The sequence below is a fragment of the Euleptes europaea genome, chromosome 5 (assembly GCF_029931775.1).
Source record: "Euleptes europaea isolate rEulEur1 chromosome 5, rEulEur1.hap1, whole genome shotgun sequence".
Taxonomy (NCBI): domain Eukaryota; kingdom Metazoa; phylum Chordata; class Lepidosauria; order Squamata; family Sphaerodactylidae; genus Euleptes; species Euleptes europaea.
In genome coordinates this window covers 103086365-103104355 of record NC_079316.1, presented here as the reverse complement: position 1 = coordinate 103104355, position 17991 = coordinate 103086365, and positions in this window count along the sequence as shown.

Sequence of the window (17991 nt, the reverse complement as noted above, 5' to 3'; positions counted from 1 at the left end):
GCCGGGGTTGTGGCCCAGAACTTTGTTAATCCAGAACAGGCGACTAATTTGGGGCTGAAATGTGTCGGCGGCGACAAATCCGTAATTGGAGACAAAATAACTTAGCTTAAAAATTAGGAACCTAAAGTGATTCTTTGTGGAATCCTCTCTGTGTTTTAGTGAAAATTAAGGGGGGGCTATCAAGCAAGACTGTATTTGGGTCACTGTTACCTGTTCAGTGCAGCAAGTCTTCAACATCTCAAAAACCATTGTGAACCGTAGTCGCTAAACTAGGGAGTGGTGGAGACAAACTATCAGGGTGTCACTGAAATTAACAGAACAAAGGGGAAATAAATCAATTTTATTTATGATTTGATTTATACCCTGCTCTTTCCTGGCAAATCCAGGCTCAGGGCAGCTAACAACATATAATACACACATTATAGTATTAAATTAAAATATACAATTAAAACCATGTAGTATAAAAGTCAAAATATACAATTAAAACCATGAACCAAATCTAAACTAATAGGTGTATAAGTGAAAACTTTCCCACATGGTGACAGGTCAAAAATGACAATGGGAGGCCCACCAGCTAGGAGCAGTCTCATTGCTTCCGTGGGAAGAGGAGGAGGGAAAGAAAGGAAAAAGAGGAAGAGGGAGGGGAGGGAATTTCAAACCTCAATTTTCCTCAAAAGTTAGGTGTAACTCAGTCTTTATTTCGGAAATGCTTTCTTCTCAACACCCAACTAAGATGCAGCCTTCCTTACCCGGACGTCCAGTTTCTAAACGAAAAAGTTTTAATTGTAGTCATCTTTATTTTTGAGAAAAAGATTTTGAGCGTTTGCAGATATTTATAAGCTCAGGAAACTCTGATGCGGGTGAATTCCTCAGATAGGTAATGAGAGTGACTTGGGAAACTGGCGTGGGACCTGCCGCGTCGCAGCAGTTCGGCCTCTTTTTTTTTCCTTTCACTTGGCTAAATCAGCCGTGCTTGTACCAGTTTTAAAACAATAAAGGCCTAGCCCAGCAATTGATGCCACTTGTTTTCTCTGATGCGCCAGAGGACCTGATTCCCAGCGTGCCAACTCTAATCTGGAGAGCCAGGTTTGATTCCCCACTCCTCCACATGAAGCCAGCTGGGTGACCTTGGGCCAGTCACAGTTCTCTCCGAACTCTCTCAGCCCCACCTACCTCACAAAGTGCCTGTTCTGTGTGTGTGTGAGGGGGGGAGGTGATTGTAAGACACTTCAAGGCTCCTTACAGTAGAGAAAAGCAGGGTATAAAAACCAGCCCTTCTTCTTGAACTGAACCCTGAAACAAACTGACAACCAGAGCAGAGTTCTCAAAATGTGTCCTATTAGCCAAGTGGCCAGCCCCAGTCAACACTCTGTTGCATTTTCCACTAGTTGAAGTTGTGATATGTTGAGAAGGGGGTCTCTTTATAAAGGCTGCTGGGTGTTTCATTAGGACTGACCTGGCGGGTGGAGAGTGAGCATGTGTGTATGAAAGCATGCTGGGTGGAAGAAATGAAAACTTTTGAGGTGTTGAATTTACCTTCTCCACTGGTTTTTTTTTCCCGCCTTTGTTTCTGTTGGCTTGAATGGGAACCAATTACTATGTGTACCTGAGGGTGGGTGCGAGTCTATAAGAAAAGAGTTACAGTTGAAACGGGTTAGATGCTGTGGTACCACAGACCTCCAGTGTACATCCTTAGCTGTAACTTCCTTTTTCTCTCCCTCATATGAGATGGGATGCTCAGGCCAGCAGATTCTCAAGAACCAAATTTCTGGCAGACAGGTGGGGACAGCATCCTAGGGCCAGCATCAGCATATCCCAAAGTGGGGCAGCTGGCAAAGTCCAAACCTTCCAGCAGGACCGGCTGCCGCTGTCCCCATGCAGGTGCCCTGCTGCTTGGCATTCAAGGGGCGCATGCAGCTGGAACTCACTGGGGAAGGACATGCTGGTGGGCAGTGTTGGAGGGAACCTAAGGGTTAAGCTGAAAACTAAACATTCTTAAAAAGTAATATATTTGTAAGGTGTACACAATGAAATTGGAAAAAACACTGGGCCTGGACTACAGCCGACATATAAAACCACCAGTATAAACAATTACAAAAAATAATCAACACCGTTGATGATATGCAAAATAACGTGACAAAATCTATTAGCATAGCATGGGCAGTGGTAGAGGGCCACACAGGGAGGTGAGCAGGTGGGTGGGAAGGGTACACGGGGGTGGCAGCAGTCGGGGGTCCCCCGAGCACTCTGCCCCTGGGGCCCCCACAAACCCAGAACCAACTCTAAAGCATCTCTATTTGGCTTCGGACAGATGATTATTTGGCTTTTTTGGGTTCAGCTATTTGCCTTTGCTCAGATGCATGGCTCTGTGCTTTCTCCCAATTTTCTATCTTTTTTTTGACTGGTTTTGAGGTAGGGGTGGTGTAATCGGAGCCAACTTGGTCTGACCAAACTATCCAGCTAGTCTGCAGGCAGAAGGGTCATTGAAAAGACAGGGTGCACCTAGTCCCGGAGGAATACACCCTCCAACTAAAAAGAGCCAGCTTCAACAGCTGCTCGCACCACCAGGCTTCCGGGGCTCACCAGTCCCATCTGGAGGGATATACCCTCCAACTAAAAAATGACCACTTCTACAGCTACTCATTGGGCTTTTTGAAGAAGACTCCCCACCCACACGGAGGAGCAGTCTCCTTCACAAGAGCTGCCATGACTTTGGCTGGCTCCGATATCACCCCCCCCCCGAAAACCTGCTTTGAAACTGAAGGTTGCCCCGAGTAGAGGTTTCATTTCCCTGCACCATGGCCATCTCTTGAAATCAGATTTTTGATTACTACAGTAAAGGACTCTTCCCTGTGTCAGGAGCGGGCCTGTTCGGCTCCTCTGCTCCTCTGAGGTGTTATGACTTCCTCTCGGCTTCTTGCAGCTGCCTCGCTTTGTTGTTCTAACGGACACTTTATCTCGTGCATTTCTCTCCCGTGGGAAACTGAGTTACTATGCCAACCTGCCATATCAGCTATGCTAATATATATTACTGATTTGCGCCAGCCAGCCATTCTTGGCTTAGTTAATTTGCAAGCACTGTTAACCCGTTTGATTTCCAATAAAGTCAACTTGCCTTAGGACCACCTGTCTGGGTTGTTGTTTTTGGGGATTCTTTGGGCCAAGGGCTTACACACTGGATGTCATTTGCCACCAAAAGAAATGTTTTTTGTGCCTTATTTTTCTTGCATTTAAGCCTTTTCCCTCAGTTTGGAAGCTAATTTGCATGGACATCATGCTACGTGCACCAGATACATCATGCTACGTGCACCAGAAACTTCGAGGCGTGAGCCTGGCAATCGGCTCTTTCCGCCAGTCCTTGGCAACGCCAAACTTCTGAACCTGAAAACCGATGGACAGCTCGGCTCACAAATGCCTGGAGGATGGGGGTGACCCCTTTGCTGGCCCCCTTTCCCAGAGTTCTCTAAACTTTGTTGACTGTCTAAGGAGAGTCCCTTGCAGCCACGCTGCAAATTTGGGGACTATACCTCCAAAAATGCCCCCACAGTAGCTTCAAAAAAATCCCCATAGACTATAATGGACCCGTAAATAAACCAAATACCCATATTTACCCGTATGGGTATTCGGCTGATTTCAGCTTTACTGAAAAAAAGGTCAAATAAATCCGAACCCAAAATTGACCTTTTTTTTTTTTTGCATAACCCTAGTTTAGACCTGCTGCAGTTATCGTGCTTGCTTTCCCATGCCACTAGATGTGTAAGAAATAGCACTTTGGGCTGGTACTTTTAAAAAAATTCCTTAATTTTTACCTACGGTGCCATCAGTATACATGTGGTTAGGGTTGCCAGCCTCCAGGTAGGCCTGGAGATCTCCCAGTATTACAATAGATCTACAGACTACAGAGGTTTGTTCCCATAGAGACAGACAGTGGCTGCTTTGGAGGGTGGACTCTATGGCATTGTACTAAGCTGAGGTCTCTCCCCCCTTCGAACCCTGCTCTCTCCAGGTTCCACCGCTAAAATCTCCAGGTATTTCCCAACCCAGAGCTGGCAACCCTATATGTGGTTTAACAGTTTCATAGCCAAAACTAGAATCCATGGCTTTGAATGGTTAGGGTTGCCAGCTCCGGATTGAGAAGTACCTGGAGATTTTTGGGGCAGAGCCTGAGGAGGGCGGAGTTTAGAGAGGGGAGGGACTTCAATGCCATAGAGCCCAATTGCCAAAGCGGCCATTTTCTCCAGGGGAACTGATCTCTGTCGGCAAAAAACATGAATAATTATAATTCATTGTTCAAACCAAAACGGGAATAAAATTTAAAAAGATAAATGAAGCACAACTCTTGCCTAAGAAGGATTTTCTGAACATTATCCAAATCAAAACATTATATATGTTTTTGGTAGGATTCTTGCAGTCACCTTCAGAAATTAAAGAAATTAAAGTAGTCACAGCTGTTCCATTTGTTAAGTTTTACTAGCTCTGCACGTAGCATAAATTCACTGCACCTGTAGCTTTGGCCACCAAGCAGCCTAGAGCGGAGCAGCCTTTCGGGCGCAGAAAATTTACAAACTTTATAAGAAGTTCACTTCATTCTTGAGGGATGCATGTTGTATTCAGTTTATTGTGTGTTTGTCCTTGATGTGTTAAGAAAGAGACCAAGCTTAAGAAAATGCAATTTTATTATTATTTATAGGAGCTTTGTCTCCTGTTTAACGGAGAGCTGATGAAGCTGCCTGAGCGGCAGTGAAAACGCAAAGCATCCGGATGGCGTTCCAACTCCTCCTCGCGTCTGTCAGCCTTCCCGCCCCCTGTGGGAATCAATTGTACATGGACTTTATTGGAGTCTTATGAGACTGTTTACAAATCTTTTTATATAGTAGCTTTTTGTAACTTTTGTAGCCCTTGGCTACTTTGTTTGCTATACCCGGTCTACCTTAGTTTTTGATAAGTTTCCTTTGATGTATGTCGACACGTTCACCTTTTCATTATCCAATATATGTTTTTGCAGTAAGCTGTGAGCCTTGTACTATTCTTTTCCACAGCTTGACTATATTAGTACGAGTGCAATTTTTGTTCTCAGACTACCTGGAGGTTGGCAACCCTGTGGATGGTAGAGCATGGCACCAAAGTCTCGGCTGGCAGGGGCAGAGCTGGGGCCCTTTTCCGAGTGGGCTGCAAGGTCCTTGGATAAAGAAAGGTGTAGCACTTGGCGCGATTCATTCCTGCCTAGAAGTACATCGGAACTTCTTGTCCTTTATGCCTAGACCTTGTCACTTTCTACCTCTTTTAGCTTTTCAGGGATTCCACAAAAATGTTTGCAAAGGCTCAGTTCTGAAGGTGTGAGGACGTTAATAATAAACTGCAGCATTACAGCCCAGGAATCCGATGATTTAGAGCTGATAAAGCTCTGATACAGCCAGGGCAGCCTTGGCTTGAAGTAAATTCCTGCATTCGAGTCACTTATCTAGATTGGACCTCTGCTATAACTGTGCTGTTTGCACAGGTGTGTATGAATGTGCATGTTTGTACAATGAATCCAGACACCTATTTCTGCCCCATGTAATGTCTTAGGGTTGCCAACTCTGGGTTGGGACTAGGAGTGCCAGCCTCTAGGTGAGATCTGGGGATCCCCCAGAATTACATCTCATTTCCAGACTACAGTGATCAGTTCCTCTTGAGAAAATGACTGCTTTGGAGGGTGGACTCTATGGCACTGCAACCCTCTGAGGTCCTTCTCCTCCTCAGGCTCCGTCCCCAAATCTCCAGGCATTCCCCAACCCTGAATTGGCAACCCTAGAGCATTCAGACAACTGCACTTGCAACCTACAATCCCCTTCCCCTTCATGGGAGCCTACAAAATTAAATAGTATTTACTCATCCCAAGAGTCCAAACTAGGGATGCCAACCTCCAGGTACTAGCTGGACATCTGCTATTACAACTGATCTCCAGCTGATAGAAATCAGTTCCCCTGGAGAAAATGGCCGCTTTGGCAATTGGACTCCATGGCATTGAAGCCCCTCCCCTTGTAGGCTGGGTTTTTATTTTGGCATTGCAGCCCCTCTCCTCCCCATACCCAGCCCTCCTCAAGCTCTGCCCCAAAAACCTCCCACCAGTGGCGAAGTGGGACTAGGCAACCCTAGTCCAAACCCATAAAGTCAGGTCCTGATTTTGCAAAGTGTGAATATCTTGTAGGTTGGGTTTTTATTTTGGCATATGCTCAACATTTTGATGCGGGAGCACCTGTTAGCTGTTTGCTCACACTGCAGAACAGTTCAAAGGCCAAATCTCCTCCCACCCACAGCCAACCACCCTTGATACACTATGTAATCAGTCTTTTATTAGAGGTGAATGAACAGAACCTGCCTCTCAGCCTCTTTAGAGATTCTGTCTACAACCAGCTCAGGGAAACCATGAAGCTGTTGAATCTCTTCACCTTGCTGTTCATCTTGATTCTCTGCCTCGGAATCTTTGCTGCTGAAGGTACAGGTAAGCTATCGGCCCAAGCATGGCTGAATCATCCAAGAACAGCTTCATTGACAACAGAACTTCCTCGGGACATAGGTCCAACAAACCTAAAATTCTGTTTCCAGTATTGGCCACTTGGACTTCCCACCAGTGTGGAATGCAATCCAAGTCTTATGCATTCACTCCCCCTCAGGCCTCCGAAGGCCACTCACTATGGGGTGACAAGTTTCACAGCAAAATTCAAAAGCCAGTTCTTTGAAAAGTTTGAGATTAAACAGCAAAAGCTTTTACCATGGCCTTTTATGCATGGCTGTTTCCCTCGCTGACACCCCTCCGACAATTTAGGGTCTTTGTTTGGATTATGCATGCTGTTTCCAGCCGTCAGAGGTCGCCTCGCTCTCCCCCTGAGTTTCCCCGCGTTTTGCCCTTGTTTTCAAATTCGAGATAAAACAGGTCCCTGAAAACACAGGGAAATGCGGAGGAGAGCAAGGCGACCTATGATGATCGGAAATGGCATGCATAATTAAAAAAAAAAAAAGACCCTAAGTCGTTGGAGGGGTGACAGCTAGGGAAACAGCCATGTATAAAAGGCCTGTGTGTGTCATTTTTGACCTCGTGAATAGACTGTTGTGTTTACATCCTTGCATCTTGGCTCTGCTTTCTGAGCCACTTGGTGTCTAAGGCAATAAGGTGGGACATAAAGATTAAATAAATAAAGGTGGTGCAGTTGAAAAGCACATGGTAACTATTTTTTTGTAAAATGCCTCATAACAACCAGCAGTAGATGTGGTCCTGTAGAACAAGCCCATGTGGTTTGAAGCCGAGGAAAACCATTAGCCATTCGATGGATCTTGGCTGACAGATTCTCCCCTCCCAAGCATCTCTGTGTCCTCCCCAAAGGCAATAGCTCTGATCAGTAGTGTTTTGCTGCTTTGGGAATGGCTTTCTTGAAGCCCTGGGGAGAACACCAACCTTGACAATTTTCAGGAAATGCTGCAGAGTAGTGTTTATTCAGGAGGATGGATGTTGTTTTTTGGACTCTGCTTTAGGGATATGTGCTTGGATCCTGCCAGAAATCTCTGCTGACAGAAGGATTCCCATCTTCAGAGAGCTACTCCGCTTCCCCTCTCCTGCTATGGCCCAAAATGCCCCCTGAAATGCTACTACTGGGGGACAAGTGGTTTTGACAGCTCTGGGAAATACCTGGAGATTTCGGGAGGGATGTAAGCAGTCGGACCCCTTCTCCCACTAAGGGGTGCCATGAAGGCACGGGGGCCAAGGACTGGCATAAGAACAGGACACTGCTTCCCACAAAATGGATGCCTCTCAGAGGGTTTTGGGATTCATCTTATGTTTCAAGCCTGGTCAGGAAGGCTGTTGGCCGCGGAACTTTTCCCCTGGCCCTAAGATGTGCCTGGCTGACCAGTGGGGCTGGCTAATCTCCATTATGTCACCCTAAGGTGATTTAATCAGTGCTCCAAGCAGACCATTACTTACTCTATCTTCACACATCCCAGCAATCAATCAGTATTCAAGAGATTAGCCCAGGCATTCTCTTGGGTCCTGACGACACATCAAGCCTCTCCTAGCTTTTTGTTGGAACCCTGGAAAAGCAATCAATTCTTTGTCTCGGGCTTTCCTGTCAGCTTACCTCATACTGCCTCAGGACTCATTTGGGGGTATGAATATTGGTCCTTTGGCCATTCATAGTGTGTGTTCTGGATCTGTGCGCATACTCCCACCTGTGTATGGGCTCTTTCCTTTGCTCCTGGAAACGCTGGTTGTTTTCCTCTTCAGTGCTGCTTTCTGGATGTCCCTTCAAGACTGGTAACTATTGCCCATCCTTAAAACCCCTATCCGACTTCCTCCCTTTTCTCTTAGTTATCTCTTGTATGCTTTGTGTGTGTGCGTGTGTGTTCATTGCTTACAGTATTTTTCTTGTTTCTATTATTTTATTCTGTAATAACACCAATTTTAATTATACAACAGCCTGCTCATTTGAGAATTTTCACCCAGGACTATCCTGGTATACATAGGTTATCAATCCCAGTTATCCCCTCTCACTCTCTGTCTCTAGCTAGTTCCCCCCATCTGAAGTGAAAACTGCCTACTTATGGTAACAATGAAGCCTGAGGAGGGCAGTGGTTCAGGAGTGAATGAACCTCAGCAGGGTATAAAGTTATAAAGTGTACACACACACACACACACACACACAAACAAAGCAGCCATTTTCTCCAGGTGGACTGATCTCAATCATTTGGAGATCAATTGTAATAGAGGGAGATCTCCAGGTGCCACCTGAACGTTGGCAACCCTAGGATCAGGGGACCCCTCTAGGAACAGCATGGATGGGGAGTTGGAGGTCTGCCCAGGGAGAGGAGAAATAGGGAGGAATCAGTGGTCTCCAACCCATCAGTATATTATTTTATGGATTATGTTTTAAAATCTGAGTCGCTGGGCTGTCTCTTGACCTAGATGGCCCAGCCTTTCATCTCTTGCTATTGGAATGCACCACTGAAGATCCCAAAGAATTGTCAGACTTTGGCTGTGCCAAGATAACAGAAGGGCTTTTATTCTGGCCCAATCTGAATGCCTTTCCTTCAGCAGTTATGACAGGAAGATACTTTGGTATCTCCTCTGATAGATTGTGTGCCTGTGGATCAGAGAAAATTGACACTATTGATCAAATTCTTCTTGAATGCCCTTGATTTTTAGATGATAGAAATGAGCAGATATTTCGTTTGATTGGAAAGAATTTTGTTTCTTCAGAGGCCAATGTTTCACTGTTGCGAAGTGTCAAAGAACAACAAATGACTTTGCAGGTCACAAAATATTTGATAGCAGCGATAGCTTGTCAGACCTCTAAACTACATTAGCATTTGTTTGTGCTTCCTGTATTTGAATGAATGAACAGTAACAAAAGTAGTACCAGTAGATGGCCCAGGCTAGCCCGATCTGGTGAGATCTTGGAAGCTAAGCAGGGTTGGCCCTGGTTAGTACTTGGATGGAAGAACACCAAGGAAGTTCAGGGTTGCAACGCAGAGGCAGGCAATGCCAAACTACCTTGGAAGTCTGTTGGCTGTGACTTGACGGCACTTTGCACCACCAGTTGGGCTGGGCCCAGAATTGTTCAATCTTGGTGGAGGAGAGACACTGTAAGTAGCCCTTGTGCAAAAATGGCAGGATCTATTTTTATCAATAATTGCCTAGATTATCAATAATCTGCCCATGCAGCCCACAATGATTCATCCTTCTATAATTAGCCTTGGTTGACTTTCCAGTCTTTCAGAGAATATGCAAGCACAAGAGGAAAAAGAAAGGATGCAGAAAGGAAATCCCCTGCATTTCCCAGGTCATAGGTGGAACTTTGTACTGTGACTTTCTCCCAACAGTCTTCAGGATATAAGCACTTCCCTATCACTCCTGGAGAAATTGAAGTGTAGTTTGCTCATGTCTGTTTTTTGGCTATTTGAATTACAAACCATGTTTGTAACCTTTGATTATCCTTGGTAGTAGAAAGTGCCATCAAGTTGCAGCTGACTTATGGTGACCTCTCATGGGGTTTCCAAGGCAAGAGGCTAACAGAGGTGGTTTGCCATTGCCTGCCTCTGCCTAGCAACCCTGGAGTTTCTTGGTGGTCTCCCATACAATTACTAACCAGGGCCAAACCTGCTTAGCTTCTGAGATCTGATGAGGTCGGGCTAGCCTGGGCCATCCAGGTCAGGGTTAATTATCCTTAGAAGTATGTACATTTTTAGTATTAACTTTCTATTCATAGTAGTTCTCTCCTTTTGCCTCTTATTTGGGATGTTCATTCAAATTGGGACATCTTTTTCATAATTACTATTTTCTCTCTGTGTGTGTGCTTAGTTTCCTTCTGCTTGCTTGACAACATTTTGTTTATAACTCCCTAGGTGACAAAGTTGGAAGATGTTGCTGCCGCAAGATGAAGGGGTCAGGTTTTGGGGTGATGCAAAAAAGTAGGTTTGCCTTTTATTTTCATAATAATTTTCATAATAATAAACATGACTTGAAAATAGGCCATTCCTTAATGTCAGCCATTCCTTAAGGCAAAACCCATCTAGTGACCACTTTGGGAAACTGAATATTGAAACTTGAGACACTTCCTGATTATGTATTTTGTGGGGACAGATCTCTTGAATTGGTGCAGTGATCATCCACAATCCAGACATGTAGAGTTAAAAGATTCATGAACAAGAGGGCCATCCATTGCTATTAGCTATGATGACTAAAGCCAGCATGATGTAGTGGCTAAGAATGGTGGTTTGGAGCGGTGGACTCTGATCTGGGGAACCGGGTTTGATTCCCCATTCCTCCACATGAATGGCAGACGCTAATCTGGTGAACCGGGTTGGTTTCCCCACTCCTCCACATGAAGCCAGCAGGGTGACCTTGGGCTAGTCACAGCTCTCTTAGAGCTCTCTTAGCCTCACCTACCTCACTGGATGTCTGTTGTGGGGAGGGGAAAGGAAGGTGATTGTAAGCCGGTTTGGTTCTTCCTTAAGTGGTAGAGAAAGTCGGCATATAAAAACCAACTCTTTTTCTTCTTCTTCTAAAAGGAACCTCCACATTAAGAGGCAGTAAACCTCTGAATAATGGTGCTAGGAGGTACCAATGGGGGAAGGAAGCCTTGCCCTCTATGTAGGGTTGCCATCCTTCAGGTGGAGGCTGGAGATCTTCTGCTATTATTACCGATCTCCAGGCGACTGAGATCAGTTCATCTGGAGAAAATGGCTGCTTTGGAAGATGAACTCTATGGCATTATACTCCATTGAAGTCCCTCCTCTCCCCAAACCACGCTCTCCTCAGGGTCCACCCCCTAAATCTCCAGAAATTTTTCCAACCCAGAGCTGGTAACCCTGCCTCTATGTTCTGTTTGTTGGCCAGATGCCTTTCTCAAAAAACATTATTCAAATGTACCAGTAGGTAAAGATTAGTGCCTCTCAGATTCTCAGAGTTGAACACTCTCTTTTTTCTCTGTGTTCTGTCTTACAGAAACTATTAGATGTTTCAGGAGGCCCAGTTGTAAATCTTGTACCAAGAAGAAAAATGTACACAGATTCCTCCCTGGACCGCTTCCTCAAATCTGAAGTCAAAGACCTAAAAACATGGGCCGATATATTCCAGAAGAAATGCCTGTGTTTTGAAGTCCTCCCTTTCGTCCCCCAGATGATCTCGCCTCACTAAAATCCACTCACTCATAGCGCATGCCTGGTTTTTTTCCCAGCAAGGGTTCTGAAGCCTCCATTCCAGGTTGTTGGTTGGCATCAGTTCTCCACTGCTGGCCATCAGGTCAGAATACTGGTCTAGATAGGCCTTTGGTCTGCTCCAGCATGGTTCTTTTTATGTCCTAGTTGTGGCAGATAAATATTTCCCCAGAAGGTTGCTCTGCTACCCAGTACACAACATACCGGGGCGGGGGAGAGAATGGTACAAGACTAGCCCACTTTGTGTTTTGAACTGAACACAGCCATTGATGTGGAAACTAACTGTGGGACGTCAGGAGTCCCACCGTTCTGTAGGCTCATCATACAATCTAAACAACAGAGAAATACCTTACTGCCTTAAATGTCTTCAGGGTGCACAGCTGTCCCCAGCAAGACCGCTGATAGCTCTCCCACACCATGGCAACGTTCCCTTTTGGAACCCACTTGTCAACACGCCAGGCCATTGGGAAGGATTCCAAATCACCCTTTGTGAAAACACATGGAGCTGCCTTCTACTGAACCAGACCCGTACCACGCATTCCTGAAGTTTTCGGCCAAAACCCCTTAGGAGGCGGCGTGTACCTCGCCGCCAGCGTAAGTGCGTGTAATCACGGATTTGCAAGCACTTACGCTGGTGACGAGGCCAGTCCCGCCGGCGGCCGAGCGCCACAGGACCATGCCTCGCCTCTCCGCTGGCACAGCCTCTCAGTGGCACAGGCCACGGCATAGAGGGGCTGCGCCGGCGCAGGGGGGTGTTCTGGGGGTGGGCCAGGGGAGGAGCCGCCGGTTAGGTGGCTTCCTATCCCGGTTTGGCCCGGTACACCGGCGCCGGCAATGGCGGTGCTGCTCCTGCTTTTTAGCTGCCGCAGCCTCGCTGTTCCCTATGGGGCAAAAGGCCCTGGTTAAACAGAAAAAAGCCGAAAAATGGCTTTTTGTTTGTTTAACGAATTACGCGAAACGACTTAGGAGGGGCGAGGCACGGAAGGGAAGAGCTGTGCCTCTTCCCCGCCATCTCCGTACGCTGTCAGCTCAGGAATGGGCTGTTGGTCCATCAAAGTCAGTATTGTCTACTCATACCGGCAGCGGCTCTCCAGGGTCACAGGCAGAGTTCTTTCACATCACCTACTTGCCTAGTCCTTTTAACTAGAGATGCCAGGGATTGAACCTAGGACCTTCTGCGTGCCAATCAGATGCTCTACCACTGAGCTACAGCCCCTGCCCTGGTCCAGTTGTATGCTCTGAAGCCATCCTAGTGGAGAAGATTCCATATAATTTGACTTTCCCCGTGGTCACCCCCACAGACTGCTTTGGGGCTTCCTTTTTCTTTCTTTTTTTAAAACGAAACCAACTTTATTTCCAATTGGTCAACAGAAAAAGTCACATATGCATGTAAAACAATATTTATAAAAGGCACACACTGGTAGCCATCTCAAGTTGTGAAAGGATCTCGTAAAATGTTTTTGCTTCTGGGTTCTGAAACTTTACTCCATATAAGGCCAAGATCCAAATGCAGAGTTCAACACGCCACCGATTTCACTGAGCTCTGCACTGGAGAGGAGGGTAACACATTACGTTACGGAACTTGCTTGTGTGACCGTAGGTTGTCCTTCCCAGAAAGAGCCCGTACAGATGTGACCATTTCATCTTCTACCAACACAGCAATTCCACTGGTTGCTTTCCAGTAAATAATTTCTCTTCTTTTGATTATGCATTCCTTTTCTGCCCATCAGAGGTCACCTAGCTCTCCCCGCACGTTTTGTCCATGTTTTCCAGCTGTTTTAGCTAGCATCTGGAAAACGTGGCCAAAACACACAGGGAGAGCAAGGCAACCTCTGACGGGCGGGAAAGGCATGCATAATCAAAAGGAAGCCCTGAAGCAGTCGGTGGGGGTGACCGCGGGGAAACATCCCTGCATAAAAGGCCATTGAGTCCCATCAAAAGGAGGTCAGGCATATCTAAGGCTGAAATCCTAAGCACATGTTAATAAAATGCCAACTAGTCAGTGAGCCAATGTGGTGTAGTGGTTAAGAGCGGTGGCTTGGAGCTGCAGACTCCATTCTGGAGAACCAGATTTGATTCCTCGCTCCTCCACATGAGTGGCGGAGGCTAATCTGGTGAACTGGATTTGTTTCCTCACTCCTACACATGAAGCCAGCTGGGTGACCTTGGCCTAGTCACCCTCTTTCAGACCCACCTACCTCACAGGGTGTCTGTTGTGGGGAGGGGAAGGGAAGGTGATTGTAAGTTTTATTCTTCCTAAAGTGGTAGAGAAAGTCAGCATATAAAAACCAACTCTTCTTCATCATCATCTGAGCACCAATTTGTGTTTTGGCTGGTAACCAGTACTAGAATTAGAAAGGCCAATTGACCTCAGAGTCCACGGGGTACCAGTTTCAATGCAACTTGATTCGCACTTTGTGTTTTGAACTGAAAACAGCTATTTATGTGGTGTCCAGTGGTGGGCAAATAGGTCTGGCCTCTGAGATGTGAAGGTAGTGTATGCCCCCCCAACCTTCATCATGATTTGTCCTGACATGGGGTGCTTTCAATTGGGAACCAGAAGTGAGGGCTGAGTATCAGTCCAGAACTTTTTTCCTAATCAGCTCAGAGATTTTTAAAATTATCCTTTCATAGAATCATAGAGTTAGAAGGGGCTGTATAGGCCACCCAGTACAACCCCCTGCTCAATGTAGGATTAGCCTAAAGCATCCCTGACAAATGTTCATCCAGCCACTGCTTGAAGACTGCCAGTGAGGGGGAGCTCACAACCTCCCTAGGCAGCTGATTCCACTGCTGAACTCTTACTGGAAAAAAAAATCTTAATATCCAGCCGGTACCTTTCCACCCACAATTTAAACCCATTATTATGAGTCCTATTCTCTGCTGCCATCAGGATCAGCTCCTTGCTCTCCTCTAAGTGAGAGCCCTTCAAACACTTAAAGAGAGCAATCATGTTCTCTCCTCAACCTCCTCTTCTCCAGACTTATCATTCCCAGGTCCCTCAGCCTTTCCTCGTAGGGCTTGGTCTCCAGGCCCCTGATCATCCTCATCACTCTCCTCTTCACCTTTGGGCTTTCCTTACTTCCCTACACCCCCAAATCTATCCAATTCTCCACCTTCTGCCCCCAGTGCAGGGTGGATGTCACAGTTGGCAACTCTTAACATTTACTGGGAAGAAAGTATAGTCAATGTTTTAGTAGATTTCTTTGAAGTGTGGTGTTGGAGGAGAGTTTTACGGATACCACAGACCACCAAAAAGACAAATCAGTGGGTTCTAAATCAAATCAAGCCTGAACTTTCCCTAGAAGCTAAAATGACTAATCTGAGGCTGTCATACTTTGATCACATGATGAGAAGACAAGACTCACTGGAAAAGACAATCATGCTGGGAAAAGTCGAAGGCAGCAGGAAAAGAGGAAGACCCAGCAAGAGATGGATTGACTATAAAAAAAGCCACGGCCCTCCGTCTGCAAGACCTGAGCAAGGCTGCTGATGATAGGACATTTTGGAGGATATTCATTCACAGGGTTGCCATAAGTTGGAGGCGACTTGATGGCACTTAACACACACACAACCATTACACCGCACCATCTGTCTTTTAGACAAGTTTAGCTATTTAGGAGTTTTAAAGCCGCTCTGAGCCCGACCTTTGGGTTGGGGAGAGCGGGGTAGAAATGTAATAAATAAATTAATCCAGTTGAAATTAATTGAACTGAAGCACTTGTCTCATTGTTTAACTCCCCTCCCTTTAATTGTGGGTCAGGCACAGTTTAGCGCTCTCTGGATTTAGTCCATAAGTGAAAGCAAAATAAAAAGTTCAAAAACGAACCAGCAGAGGGCAGCCATTCCAGTTACTGAGTGACTAGGGTGGCAGCGCCCAGATGTACCAACTCTGCTGCTGCTCCCTTGAATCACACTCATAACTGTGGCATTCTTGCATATATCAAAGCTTTGTTTGCAAATCGTACAGTTTATATGTTCATCTTAAGAAAGGGGACTTGGCATTGCTGTCCTGAATAGAGAGTGCAATTGCTGGTGATTTTGAAGCTTCAGTTTTTATATTGTGGTAAATTATTAGGATCCCTACCTCTTTTGGGGTGGCTGAGTACAGATGTTCACAGAATCCACTGGACCTTGCAACACTCTGGGGATCTTTTTTCAATTGTCTGATTTGTTGATGGCTGTCATGACACGTGGACTAGTGGGTCAACTTTGGTCCACTCGATAAATGGACCATTTACCTAGTGGAAGTACAGGTAACCACTTGATAAGACAGCCAACACAGGTTTCCATAGAGTTTCGGCCGAGATTGATAGAGCTTCCACATCACTTCTGAGTAAACCAGACGTGACGTAGACACGCATGTGGGCTCATTGTGCCAGGCCTGCGCGTGCACCGCACGCTCAAAGAAACCTTCCGCCCATGGACCAACAGGACCTGGTAAGCCTACTTGGGGGTTAAGGTTTAGCTTAAGCCATGCAATGATAGAAGCCATGCAAATCCTTGCCTCCACCCTCACCAATCCTGCCTCCAATCTGGCTGTAGCAATCAATCAATCAATAGTTTATTTGCAGTCACAGACTATCAAATAAAGGAAATTTGCATGGTTAAAAAGTACAGGATAAAAACAGATACAAATAGATTTGCTATTAAAATGATTAAGTAGTTAAAATGGTTAAAAATGGCAAGATTATCAAAGTGCATAGCTAATTAATATCCAAACGAATACTAAATATGAATAAAATTAGAGTGCATGGTAATAACCTAAAATTACAGAGACTAAAACTAGGAAGATAAATAAATAAACATGCATTCAATCTGTGTAGTGAAACAATATTCGTTCTCTATTTCATTGGCTATTGTGTGTTCTTAAGAAAACTCTGCCTAATTTTAATTGCTAGCCAAGCAAACCTAGCCATGCTTACAGATATCATATTTTTTGCTCCATAAGATGCACTTTTTTCCTCCTCAAAAGTGAGGGGAAATGTCTGTGCGTCTTATGGAGTGAATGTGCGCACAGAGCCGGCTGGGCGCGCTGGGAGGCGGGCGGGGAAAGCCGGCTCGCGCCGTTCCAGCGCGCCCAACCGGCTCTGTGCGCCCCACCCGCATTCCAGCTGGCTGTCGGGACGCACAGAGCCGGCTCGTGTTGTTCCAGCGCGCCCAGCCGGCTCTGTGCGCCCCGCTCGCCTCCCGGTTGGGAGGCAGGGGGGTGCATAGAGCCGGCTGGGCGAGCTGGAATGATGGGAGCTGGCTCTGTGCGCTCCGCCCGCCTCCCAGCTGGGAGGCGGGAAGGTGCACAGAGCCGGCTGGGCGCGCTGGAATGGCGCAAGCCGGCTCTGTGTGCCCTGCCCGCATTCCAGCTGGGAGGAGGGCAGGGCTCACAGAGCCAGCTCATGTCGTTCCAGCGCAAGCCGGCTTTCCCCGTCCCGACGGCCAGCTGGGGGGGGGGGCGTATTATGGTCAGGTGTGTCTAATGGATCGAAAAATACGGTAAGTTAGCCATTGAATCCAATAAAAGGAGCCTGTACGAATGTGATCATAAAGATTACACTCAAATAGCACGTGTTTGGTGGTTATAAGCGCATCCTGTTTACATATGCAATTGCGTGCTTCTAATGGACGTTTATTATACAACCCGTCCAAAACCACGGAAGGCAGGGTATTATGCGCAAGAAGCACAAAAGCTCTGCGACATTCAGGGTTAGTAATATTAAACAGATATGGCATAGAGATATTCCTAACAAGCAGCTCTTTTCTAAAGAGAGGGTTCCGAATCTTAGTTAAGTCACGTTGTCTCTCTACCTCAGCTACCCTTCTTTAAAGTAGCCCCTTTGCCTTCTCAGAGGTCATTGTTAAGAGAAATTGATGAGGCAGGCCGTAATAGTGTAGCTTCTTATTCAGTGCTGTTTGCCAGGGTGTTGTAAACGAATCTGATAATATTAGGGTTGTCAGCCCCTTTGGGGGGTGTTGCAGTTTTAGCCAAAGCATGATTGTAATGATCCAAAGCCTGGCCTGAACTGTGATCATCCCCGCTTCAATTCTCAGAGCTGCATTGGAGACAGAATTTGGCGCCTGAAAGATTTTCCTGAGAAACTTAGACTGTACCCTTTCCAGGATGGTTATGCTGCCATTAATGCTCAATGGTGCTCCATATGTAATTTGGGCAAGGGATTTAGCCTTAAATATCTTTATTGCGCTGGAATATACTGGCTGTGGCATTTGATACACAGTGAGGTAGATGTATGGCTGCTCTCAAGAATTTGGATTGAACGCGTTCCAATGGAACAAAGGTGGATGAGG